Source organism: Phoca vitulina, unplaced genomic scaffold (genome assembly GCF_004348235.1).
Source record: "Phoca vitulina isolate PV1807 unplaced genomic scaffold, GSC_HSeal_1.0 scaffold21, whole genome shotgun sequence".
Taxonomy (NCBI): Eukaryota; Metazoa; Chordata; class Mammalia; order Carnivora; family Phocidae; genus Phoca; species Phoca vitulina.
The window spans coordinates 13,424,191-13,435,565 of record NW_022589724.1 but is presented as its reverse complement, the minus strand read 5'-3'; positions in this window follow the sequence as shown (position 1 = coordinate 13,435,565).

The following is an 11,375-nucleotide window of genomic DNA, read 5'->3' as shown; positions in this document are numbered from 1 at the left end:
CTACAACATTGGGTCTCATCGTTGTTGCTATGATGGGAGTGTTGCTTTCACTCACCCATGTCACATGAGCACCAGAAACACAGAAAGAAAAAAAAAAGCTTTGACCAGATTTCCTTAAAGGGCAGTTTTATGGGAGCATCTGGGGTTGTTGTTTTCATAGGCTCTCCATAGAGCATTGCCAAGCACAAAAATGACTGTCTAATCTGTGCTAATAGGACAGACAAAAAAACGATCCTTGCCAAATGCCTCCTGTGTAGGATGTTCACTCCTGTTCGGGTATCACAGGACCATGTGAGACGAGTCCTCAGGAGACAGTGCCTTTGTCTTGTATATTCTACCAGCTAGGTGAGTGTAGTCAAAGTGTGGTCAGAACAGCAGTGTCAGCATTATTTGGGGACGTGTTAAAAATGCACACATTGAGGGGCGCCTGGGTGGCTCAGTCAGTGAAGCGTTTGCCTTCAGCTCAGGTCACGATCTCAGGTCCTGGGGTTGGGCTCCCTGCTGCTTCTCCCTCTGTCCTTCCCCCCGCTCATTCTCTCTCTCTGTCTCAAATAAATAAATAAAATCTAAAAAAAAAAATTTTTTTTTTAAATGCACATGTTGGGCTCCAGCCCACACCTACTGGGTCAGAGCCCCGGGGGTGGGACAATGCTCTGTATTTCAACAAACCCCCAGGTGACTCTGATGCAGGTTCAAGTTTAGGAGGCAGTGAAGGAGGACATTCAGGTGGAGGCGAGGGAGGGACTTCATTTACAGCAGGTGCTAAGTATCCTGCGTCAAAGCTCTAGAGTGAGCCATGTTTGTTTTTCACTCGATTTCAACATAAAATAATTCTTGCAGGTGCCGGGGTGACTTAGTTGGTTGAGTGGTTGAGGGTTGAGCGTCTGACTCTTGATCTCAGCTCAGGTCTTTTTTTTTTTTTTTTTTCTCTTTGGGGTCAGCTCAGGTCTTGATCTTAGGGTCCTAAGTTCAAACCCTGCTTTGGGCTCCACACCAGGCGTGGAGTCTACTTTAAAAAGAATTATAATTCTTGCATGTTTTGAAACTGGATTTGGAAAAAAACAGCCAGTTTTCTCACTTGAACGTATTTATCTTCACCAGGCTCCGAATTCAAAAATTAAATCCAAAGAGAGAAACTGAAGCACTCCTCATCATTCTTCTTGTTGAAACATTATTAATGTCAGCATATTTTTCTTATTTTTTACGTAATATTTTGTGAGGGCAAATGATAATAGCCCTGTAATAATTTTTAAATGTAAAAAATTTAAAAAATTGTGTTCAGATTTCTTTCAAAAATTTATTATTGTATATTTTATAATATGCACAGTATTTTACAACTGCAGAACATATGCATATAATCATGTAATTAAAAATAAATATTTAGGGGTGCCTGGGTGGCTCAGTCAGTTAAGTGTCCAACTCTTGATCTCAGCTTAGTTCTTGATCTCATGGTTGTGGGTTCAAGCCCTGTGTTGGTAAAGGTATGAATCACCACCATCACCACCCCTACTTGCCTTTCCCATCTACCCTCAGACCGCGACCAGATCCAGGAATAGGAGACCCTTAGCAGGAGAGGAGCAAAGAGGAAGGGCAGAACTGGAGACCTTGCACCTTAGGGAGAAGGGCCCCTTGCCCAGGACAGCAGACATCCACAGAATCTGGGGAACAAGGTGTCCCATGACCTGTCACAATCTCCACAAGCAGCATATTCAAAACACAGTGAGGGCGTCTGTTCTCACCACTGGAAAGCAGGAGAGGGGCCAGAGGGTGCAGGTCACAGAGGCAGGAGTGTGTCCAGCTCTGGCAGAGCCCAGAAATCAGAAGTGGTTCTAGGACAAGCGGGATGTTCACACTGTGAAGAACAACGCAGTCCACGATCAGATCTACATCACAAAACTCTGGGTGTTTGTGCAGCAGATGCAGTGGGAAAAGTCGACCCAAGGGTGTGCTCACAGCACCAAAATACACAAAGTCCGTGTAATTACCAGGCTCGTTCCTTCCTTAGACGGGGACAGGGCCTGAAATCCCCATTCTGCCCAAGCAAGCAGTCTGGAGGTTGAAAGGCCCAAATGGCAAGGGGAAGGTGCAAGACAGTGTCCAGACTGCCAGGAACATGGGGTCCCAGGATCATCACCTGCGTTTGAGGCAACCACCTCCCACTCCCCAGGGTTCTCCTGCCTCCCAGAGAAGCATCTCTGTGCCCAGGCCCGGGAATCAGCAGAAACACATGGGGATACAAAGCCCCAGTTTGCCCGTGCTTCTACCAAGGACAAAATAGAAACAAGATAGGTGTTTCCTTCAGCTTCTTCATCCTCTGAAAAGAGGGAAGGACAAAAAGGACCTGATCCAAACCAAGACTTGACAGGCTGGGTGCAGAGCCCCATGCCACTAGCCATCAGAGCTGTCCCTGGGGGCAATGGGTCAAGGAGAGCAGAGCCTAGGCCACCCTCGCTTTGCCCGCTGGGTTTGGGAATGTTTTCATCAGCAGCCTGAAATCATCCCCCCACCCACATCCACCCGGAGGTGGAATCTCTAGAAACAGTGTCTGCATACATGTAACAAACCCTGTTGCCCTCATGTTAGCAGTCCTCTGAAGCACCTGTTTATCATTTGTGAGGATTTTTAGCAATATTTCTTTCCTCTAAGGGCCGAGTGCTCTGTATTGTCTGGGCCAGTTTGGGAGTATTCAGGGTGTCCCAGGACTGGGGGCTCAGGGCATGCAAGTGTCCCCTGCAGATCCTCCTGAGGGCTCATGTAGGCTGCTCACATGATGGGGGTTGGGGGGGGTGGGTAGTAGCCTTCCACCACACGCCATTGTGAGGCTTTTCATTGCTCCTGCTCAGAGGTGCAATGACTTAAATTTTTCATTTTTGTTCTTAAAACCAAGAACAAATTTCTGTACATTTCCATAGGAACAAATGAAAATACTACCTGATCTTCAGAAGCTTCTCTTTGTGAGAAGTTTAAGACTCCACCCAAAGCCATAGGTAAACCAGACTTTGTGCTACTCCCCCGCCATCTTTGACTTCAGAGACCCGTGAGTGGGTGTGTGGGCCCAGATTGCAGAGGGCAGACACAACCAGATGTTCCCCCTCAGCTGTCAAGATGGGTAAGAGAAAATCTTACAATGGAATCAGTTTTGTAAAAACTGTAAGGATCAGTGTGTGGGTTGTATATTGCGACAGTTTATATATATTAAGACATTATCTTAGTGAGTAAAAAAAATTGTAATATCAAAGAAATGCCTGGAAATTGTCTCCACTTTTGATACCTTCTATTATTTCCTTTGCTATCAGCTAACCTTACTGAATATGCAGTTCTGGGTACCCCAGTTTCTAACTCTGTCTCCTATATGAGCCTGTATTTTGACTCTTGACTATGTAGAACTTCTTACAACAGTCTCTAGGAAATGTCCTACAAACTCATCTCGTGTAGGGCTGTCCCAGGAAAGGAAAGAGAACTGTGTGGTCCTACGTATCAATGCTTTCTCATTCATTCAGTACTTCAATACTCAATAAGTACTTACTGCACATCTATTGTATACCAGGAACTATGATAGGCATTGTGGATGCAATGATAAGAAAGAACTTAAACACAGCTCCTACCTTCAGGGAGCTGAGGATCAGGGGAGGAGACCACTATTCTTCCAATAAGCACACAATGAAAATGTAGAATGAGAGCTATGAAAAGTGCTTCTAGGAAATACACAGAGTGCCAGGAGAGCTCGTAATCTAGTCTCAGCAATTGTGAACCTTTCCGTGATAGCTAAAAATGAGTAAGAGTGGACCCAGACAGCATTTCAGCTCGAAGGAATGGCGTGAGCAAAGGCCAGGGCACCTCCCAGCCCTCACCCTCACCCAGAAGAACATGGAGCCTTCCTGATCTCCTCTGACAGCCCCTCCCCCCTGGGTCTTCAAAGATCTCTTCTCCTCCATCCTTTCACTAGGGGCCTGGCCCTTCTCCTTTCTCTTCAAGGGACAGGGTTCCCTTGCAGGAAACGCCTCCATATTTTCTGTGTCAAGGACCTCGACTCTCAAAGTTCTCATCGCCTGGGCTCTTGCCCTGTAGCCCATCCCACACCACCCATGTACATCACTCTCTTTTACTCAGAGTAAGAGGTGGAGGAAGAGTCAAGAAGTGGTGTGCCACGCAGGTAGGAAACTTTATGAATAGGCAGGTAGATGAAGCATGTGACATGTAAATATGTCCAAAGCAATTGCTTCAAAGAAGAGTTGATGTTGGGTGGTGTAAGGATTGCAAAGTGGCAAGCTAGAAATATCCTGTCTTGACTGGGATGCTGGTTATATGGGTGTGTGATACATCTGTGAACGTTTAGTGATGTGTGCGCTGACAACACTGGGCATTCTAGGGTTACAAATAAAATCTCTTTCATGTTCGTACAATGAAGCCCTGAAATAGGAAAACCAAAGATGAATGAAAGATTCAAGAGACGAACAGAATACACAATCACAGTAGCAAAGGTCTGAAGTAGTAATAAATTTATTGCAACATATGTAAACGTGGTAATCCACAAGGAAGGGAACGCGTGGTGTTCACTTGAGCATCAGACACCCTGCGAAACCCTCACATCTCCAGTTGCTCATGTGTCCTAATATAAGCCCTGCTAGAGGTCAGCTTCCAAGCGTTCGTCCTGAAGAAACCCAATGTCCAGCAGCGCCCCCCCCCCCCCCCCCCCCCCCCCCCACCGCGCGCAGGACAAGTGTATTTTAGTTTTCAACTAAAACAGGAGAACACATAGGGACGAGAGGGCACAAATCCCGTCACTCCGGCGATCCGAGGCCACCAGAGGCACAGAAGGGTTTTGCTCTGCAGGCTCATCTTCGCGGGCTGTCTTCCGGAAACCTGGCCCGTGTCCCTGAGCTGGGGACCGCGCGGCAGCGGAGCTGTGGTCCGACCGAAAACCGTTTCGCGGACCGGCGGGTCTGGGCCCGGCTGGGCGGGAGCTGGTCGCGAGCTGGTCGCGGCGGTGCGCACCGTGCGGCCTCGGACGCCGGCCCCGGAGTGGGGCGCGCCGATCGGAGCGGCTCCGGGCAGGGCGGAGCGGCGGGGAGGCGAGCGCGCCGTGCGCCCCTAAGGCCAGGGCTGCGCGGCGAGCGGGGCGTGGAGCCGGGAGGCCGCCCAGTGCAGGGTCGCGCCCGCGTGCGCCAGCTGCCAGGAGAGCCAGGCGCGCTGCGAGGCCGAGGGCTGCGTGCAGCGGGTGGGCACAGGCAGGAAGGCGCCCCCCGGAGCCCGCAGCTCGTCCAGGGCCACCTCCAGCGCGCCCACCCGGTGCCAGAGCCTGGTGGTCACGGCCGCCAGCGGATCGCGCGCCTCTGGCCCCAGGTGGCGGCGGCGGCGTTTTGGGGAGGCGGGACGGGCCTCGCGGCTGTCGGGGCGGCGTCCTGGGCCGGTGGTCCTCACTGGCGATCTGGGCCGGGGGGTCCTCCTGCCCTTGAGGCGCCTCGGAGAGTGGGCAGCACCTGCGCGGGAGAGAGAAGGAGAGGGATTTCGGGGAGTGCCCAAGGCCCAGGGGGGATCCCTTGCCAAGGTCGCCACCGCCCCTTCCGGGGCTGGACTGCCCCACCTCCATGACCACCGCACCCACTACGACCCAGCACGCCCCACTCTGGTGGCCCCTTCCAGGATCTGGTGGGAACCGGTGCCCAGTCTTGCAAGCCTTCCTCTCAGCCCCATAGTGCTTTGGGAGCATCTGGCCAGGGGCTGCGTCTGTCTCCTCCCCCGGGGTGCCTGGTTTGCCCTGCCCCCCTCCCATCCAACACACACACACACACACACACACACACACACACACACACACACACAAGCTCCATCCCCACCCCTGCAGCGTCCCAGCCCAGACCCGTACCTCTTCTGCCAGGACGTCCTTCTCTAGCGCAGTCAGGCTGGTCCTCTCTTCTCCCTTGGGCTGGAGATGGTCCTCCCCGGCCCTTCTCCTCCCACTGTCCATTTTCTTTGTGGCGATTGTCAAGGGAGCCACCGGGGCATCTCCATCGCTTGTGCCTGGAGTCCTTGGCCACCTGGCTCTGCCTGGTGATCGCTGTGGGTGGACAGGAGAGGGGTGAGTGATCTGTGACCTATCTCTGGAATCTGGAGTCCAGTGGACTAGAGAAGGTTCCAAGTCTGACCCTGGTCCCTAACAGCCCCACCCCCAAAGGCCGGATTCCTCCAGCTGCAAAGGGCAAGCTCTCCAGGGCCCAGGCTTTTCTGTCACTGTCTGTGTGCCTGAGCTGCCTGGCACACATTATCTAGCAACCCTACCCTCCAGTCCATACCCCACGGATGGCTCAGCTGGCAGAGCCCTTGACCACAAGGACTCTGACCTTCGCCTTGGGTTTCCCTCACCACTTTCAGCAGTGGGAGGGTCAAATCTTCCCAGGTGTGAAAATCAGTAAGGGGAAAACTCATTTAAAATGGAGTCGGTAAGGGTTCCTTGCTGAGTGTGGAGCTTGCTTAAGATTCTCTCTCTCTCTCTCCCTCTGCCCCTCCCCCCTCCTTCACGAGCCTGTGCTGGAGCACCTGTGTGCGTTCTCTCTCTCTCTCTCAAAGAAATAAAAGTAAAAATTAAAAAAAAAATTATAATAAAATAAAATGGGGTTGGGGGGCCAGAAGGGGTTATTCTCACAGCACAGCACTGGAGGTCGATCAGGAAGAATCATCAAATACAAACCCAGGGAGGAAAAGATGAACATTGCCTCTCCTACAAGAAATGGCTTAGACCAGCAACTCAGCCCACGAGAAACCCTCATCACCTTGAACCCAACCTTTCTCCCGTGAACTTTCCTTCAAAACAGGCCCACCCAACTTCCTCCTTCTTCTCCATCAAATAACATTCCTCTCCTCCGTTTGTTGGACTGGTCTATGGATCTGCCAGAGCTTACAGGTCCTGGACTGCAACGCCCTGCTATTCCCCAAGAAACCCATTTTTTTTTTTTTTTAAAGATTTTATTTATTTATTTGACAGAGAGATAGAGAGAGAGAGCACAGGTAGGCAGAGAGGCAGGCAGAGGGAGAGGGAGAAGCAGGCTTCCTGCGGAGCAGGGAGCCCAATGCAGGGCTCGATCCCAGGACCCCGGGATCATGACCTGAGCCGAAGGCAACCGCTTAACCAACTGAGCCACCCAGGCGCCCCTCCAAGAAACCCATTTTGCTGGTAAAATGACTGACTTTTATTTTTAAGGTTAACAGGGGGCCTGCTGCTTTGCCCAGCCCAGTCCAATCTCTTGTGTTTCTCAAGCCCTCACAACCATCGTGCCAAACCCCTCTCCCCAGAAGAGAAGCTGGACCCCTACCTCCTGTGCTCTGCGAGCCCTCTGCGTTCTCCACGATGTCATCCTTCCTCTGGCCTTCACAGGAACCTGGATCTGCTCCTTTCTCTACAAAGGACAGGTCTGCCTTGGAGCGCATCCCTTTGTCATTTCTGTGGGAGCGACCTCGGCTCCCCGGGGGCTCCTGGCCAGGCCTCCTGCTGCTCGTAGCCGCTTCCATTTCAGCCACACGTCTGGACGCCTGAGGACCTTCTGGACGCCTGAGGACCCTCTGGACACCTGAGGACCGGAAAGGCCACTGACCAGGCAGGCAGAGGGCAGGCCCTTTTTATGGTCCCCGGGCCGCCCAGCCCCTCCTCCTACCCAGCCAGCGCGGGACCACACCCAAGGCAGGGGAAGCCAGGGGATTACACCGGGCCCTCCGTGGGCTCTTGGTCCTTAAGCTCTTCAGGGGCTGGGTTCTGAGCTGTCTTCCTACAGCAGTTTGCAGACCCAGTCAGTTCTGTGCTGCATGTTGACTTCAAGGAAGGTACAATCTTCTGTTGTTTGCTTCTGCTTGCTTCCTTCGTATTTGTTTTAACAGTTCCACATGTTCATTCGTGTGTCAGCATGGCACGCCCCCTATGCCCGAATCAGCAAAGTGTCGGTAAAGGTATGAATCCACAACTTCGAAATGTGACATGTGGTGGAGAGCAGAGGTGGGCACTTAGGGCCCTGGGGCTGAATGTGGGCCTCTGCTGTTTTGTAACACTAATTTCATTGGAACATTAATTTGCAGCATGAACCACTCTCCGTAGGTGGGGTCTGGGGTGGCAGTCCTGCTACAAGGGCAGAACCAAGTAGTGGCCATAGAGGATGCATGTCCGACAAAAGTCAAGGGTGGTCCTTTGCACCAACACTGGTGGCCTCAGATCGCTGGAGTGACGGGATTTGTGCCCTCTCGCCCCTATGTGTTTTCCTGTTTTAGTTGAAAACTAAAATACACTTGTCCTGCGCGGGGGCCGGGGGGGCGCTGCTGGACATTAGGTTTCTTCAGGACGAACGCTTGGAAGCTGACCTCTAGCAGGGCTTATATTAGGACAAATGAGCAACTGGAGATGTGAGGGGATTCGCAGGGTGTCTGATGCTGAAGTGAACACCACGTGTTCCCTTCCTTGTGGATTACCACGTTTACATATGTTGCAATAAATTTATTACTACTTCAGACCTTTGCTACTGTGATTGTGTATTCTGTTCGTCTCTTGAATCTTTCATTCATCTTTGGTTTTCCTATTTCAGGGCTTCATTGTACGAACATGAAAGAGATTTTATTTGTAACCCTAGAATGCCCAGTGTTGTCAGCGCACACATCACTAAAACGTTCACAGATGTATCACACACCCATATAACCAGCGTCCCAGTCAAGACAGGATATTTCTAGCTTGCCACTTTGCAATCCTTACACCACCCAACATCAACTCTTCTTTGAAGCAATTGCTTTGGACATATTTACATGTCACATGCTTCATCTACCTGCTTATTCATAAAGTTTCCTACCTGCGTGGCACACCACTCCTTGACTCTTCCTCCACCTCTTACTCTGAGTAAAAGAGAGTGATGTACATGGGTGGTGTGGGATGGGCTACAGGGCAAGAGCCCAGGCGATGAGAACTTTGAGAGTCGAGGTCCTTGACACAGAAAATACGGAGGCGTTTCCTGCAAGGGAACCCTGTCCCTTGAAGAGAAAGGAGAAGGGCGAGGCCCCTAGTGAAAGGATGGAGGAGCAGAGATCTTTGAAGACCCAGGGGGGAGGGGCTGTCAGAGGAGATCAGGAAGGTTCCATGTTCTTCTGGGTGAGGGTGAGGGCTGGGAGGTGCCCTGGCCTTTGCTCACGCCATTCCTTCGAGCTGAAATGCTGTCTGGGTCCACTCTTACTCATTTTTAGCTATCACGGAAAGGTTCACAATTGCTGAGACTAGATTACGAGCTCTCCTGGCACTCTGTGTATTTCCTAGAAGCACTTTTCATAGCTCTCATTTTACATTTTCGTTGTGTGCTTATTGGAAGAATAGTGGTCTCCTCCCCTGATCCTCAGCTCCCTGAAGGTAGGAGCTGTGTCTAAGTTCTTTCTCATCATTGCATCCACAATGCCTATCATAGTTCCTGGTATACAATAGATGTGCAGTAAGTACTTATTGAGTATTGAAGTACTGAATGAATGAGAAAGCATTGATACGTAGGACCACACAGTTCTCTTTCCTTTCCTGGGACAGCCCTACACGAGATGAGTTTGTAGGACATTTCCTAGAGACTGTTGTAAGAAGTTCTACATAGTCAAGAGTCAAAATACAGGCTCATATAGGAGACAGAGTTAGAAACTGGGGTACCCAGAACTTCATATTCAGTAAGGTTAGCTGATAGCAAAGGAAATAATAGAGTTGATCCAAAGGAGACAAATTTCTAGGGATTTCTTTGATATTACAAGTTTTTTACTCATCTGAGAATGTCTTAACATATACAAAAATTCACATGTGAATATATTACCAACACACTGATCCTTACAGTTTTTACAGAATTAATTCAAGTATAAGATTTTCTCTTTTCCAGGGGCGCCTGGGTGGCTCAGTTGTTGAGCGTCTGCCTTCGGCTCAGGTCATGATCCCGGGGTCCTGGGATCGAGCCCCGCATCAGGCTCCCTGCTCAGCGGGAAGCCCGCTTCTCCCTCTCCCACTCCCCCTGCTTGTGTTCCCTCTCTCGCTGTGTCTCTCTCTGTCAAATAAATAATTTTTAAAAATATTTTAAAAAAAAAGATTTTCTCTTTTCCAATTAATCTGAAGTAGGAAACTGATTGACTGCAATGTGCAGAAATGATGGAACTATGTAAGTTGAAAAGTTTCTGGTAACCATCCCATTCTCACCAACTGACTTTTTTTGTTTGTTTGTTTATTTATTTAAGCAATCTCTACAACATGGGGCTTGAACTCACAATCCTAGAATCAAGAGCCACATGGTCTACAGACTGAGCCAGTCTGGCACCCCTGACCTACCAACTTTATTCCCTCATTTTCTCTTGGCAGGTCTCTCCTCCTTGCTCCCATCCCCCCTCTTCAGTGCAGGAATATCCTCAACCTACTTCTCCTATGCTTTTCCATCCAGTTCTTTCTCTCAATACTGTGCTTCCCAAAGGGTATCTGAGGTTGACTGGTCAATACTAGAATCAAGGTGTCTTGGAGAACTGTCACAATTAGTACAGCATTTTTGTTTATAGATATGGTGGGATTTGTTTCCATTTGCGAGGGAATACTATGTTAAAGAAAAGCCTGGAGACACTGGCCTGCCTCTCTTCTTTCTGAGCTAGCTATCAGCAGATAGAGAGCAGACAGCTTATTTTCTTTCACGTAAATATTGGACCTTTAGGACGGTAATATCAGGGTCAATTAAGTCAGGACTATACTTGAGGAGCATGGGAAGCAACTGCTCCCACCCAGAAGATGAGGATGGAAGAATGCTCGGTCTGGAACACAGGGAAGAGGGCTGTGTCCCCAGAAGACAAAGAGAAATCTCAATCAAGCAATTAGCCTTCAATTTCCACTGAGTCCTTAATTTTCTATTGCTGCATAAGAAATTATCACTAACTTTACTGGACTAAAACAACACAAATTTATTATCTCAGAATTTCAGTAGGTCATAATTCTGACCGGCATGGCTGGATTCCCTGCTCAAGGTCACACGAAGCTGAAATCAAGGTATTGGCTGGTACTAATCTAGAGGCTCCACTAGAGAAAGGTATGCTTCCAAGCTCCCTCAGATTGTTGGCAGAAATCATTTCCTTGCTGTTGAGGACTGAGCTCCCAGAGGCTGATTTCAGGTCCTTGCCACGTGGCCCCTCCACAGGTCTGTTCATATTGTGATTTCTTTCTTCTTTCTTTTTAAAAATATTTTATTTATTTATTTGAGAGAGAGAGAATGAGAGACAGAGAGCATGAGAGGGAGGAGGGTCAGAGGGAGAAGCAGACTCCCCGCTGAGCAGGGAGCCTGATGCAGGACTCGATCCCAGGACTCCAGGATCATGACCTGAGCTGAAAGCAGTTGCCCAACCAACTGAGCCAC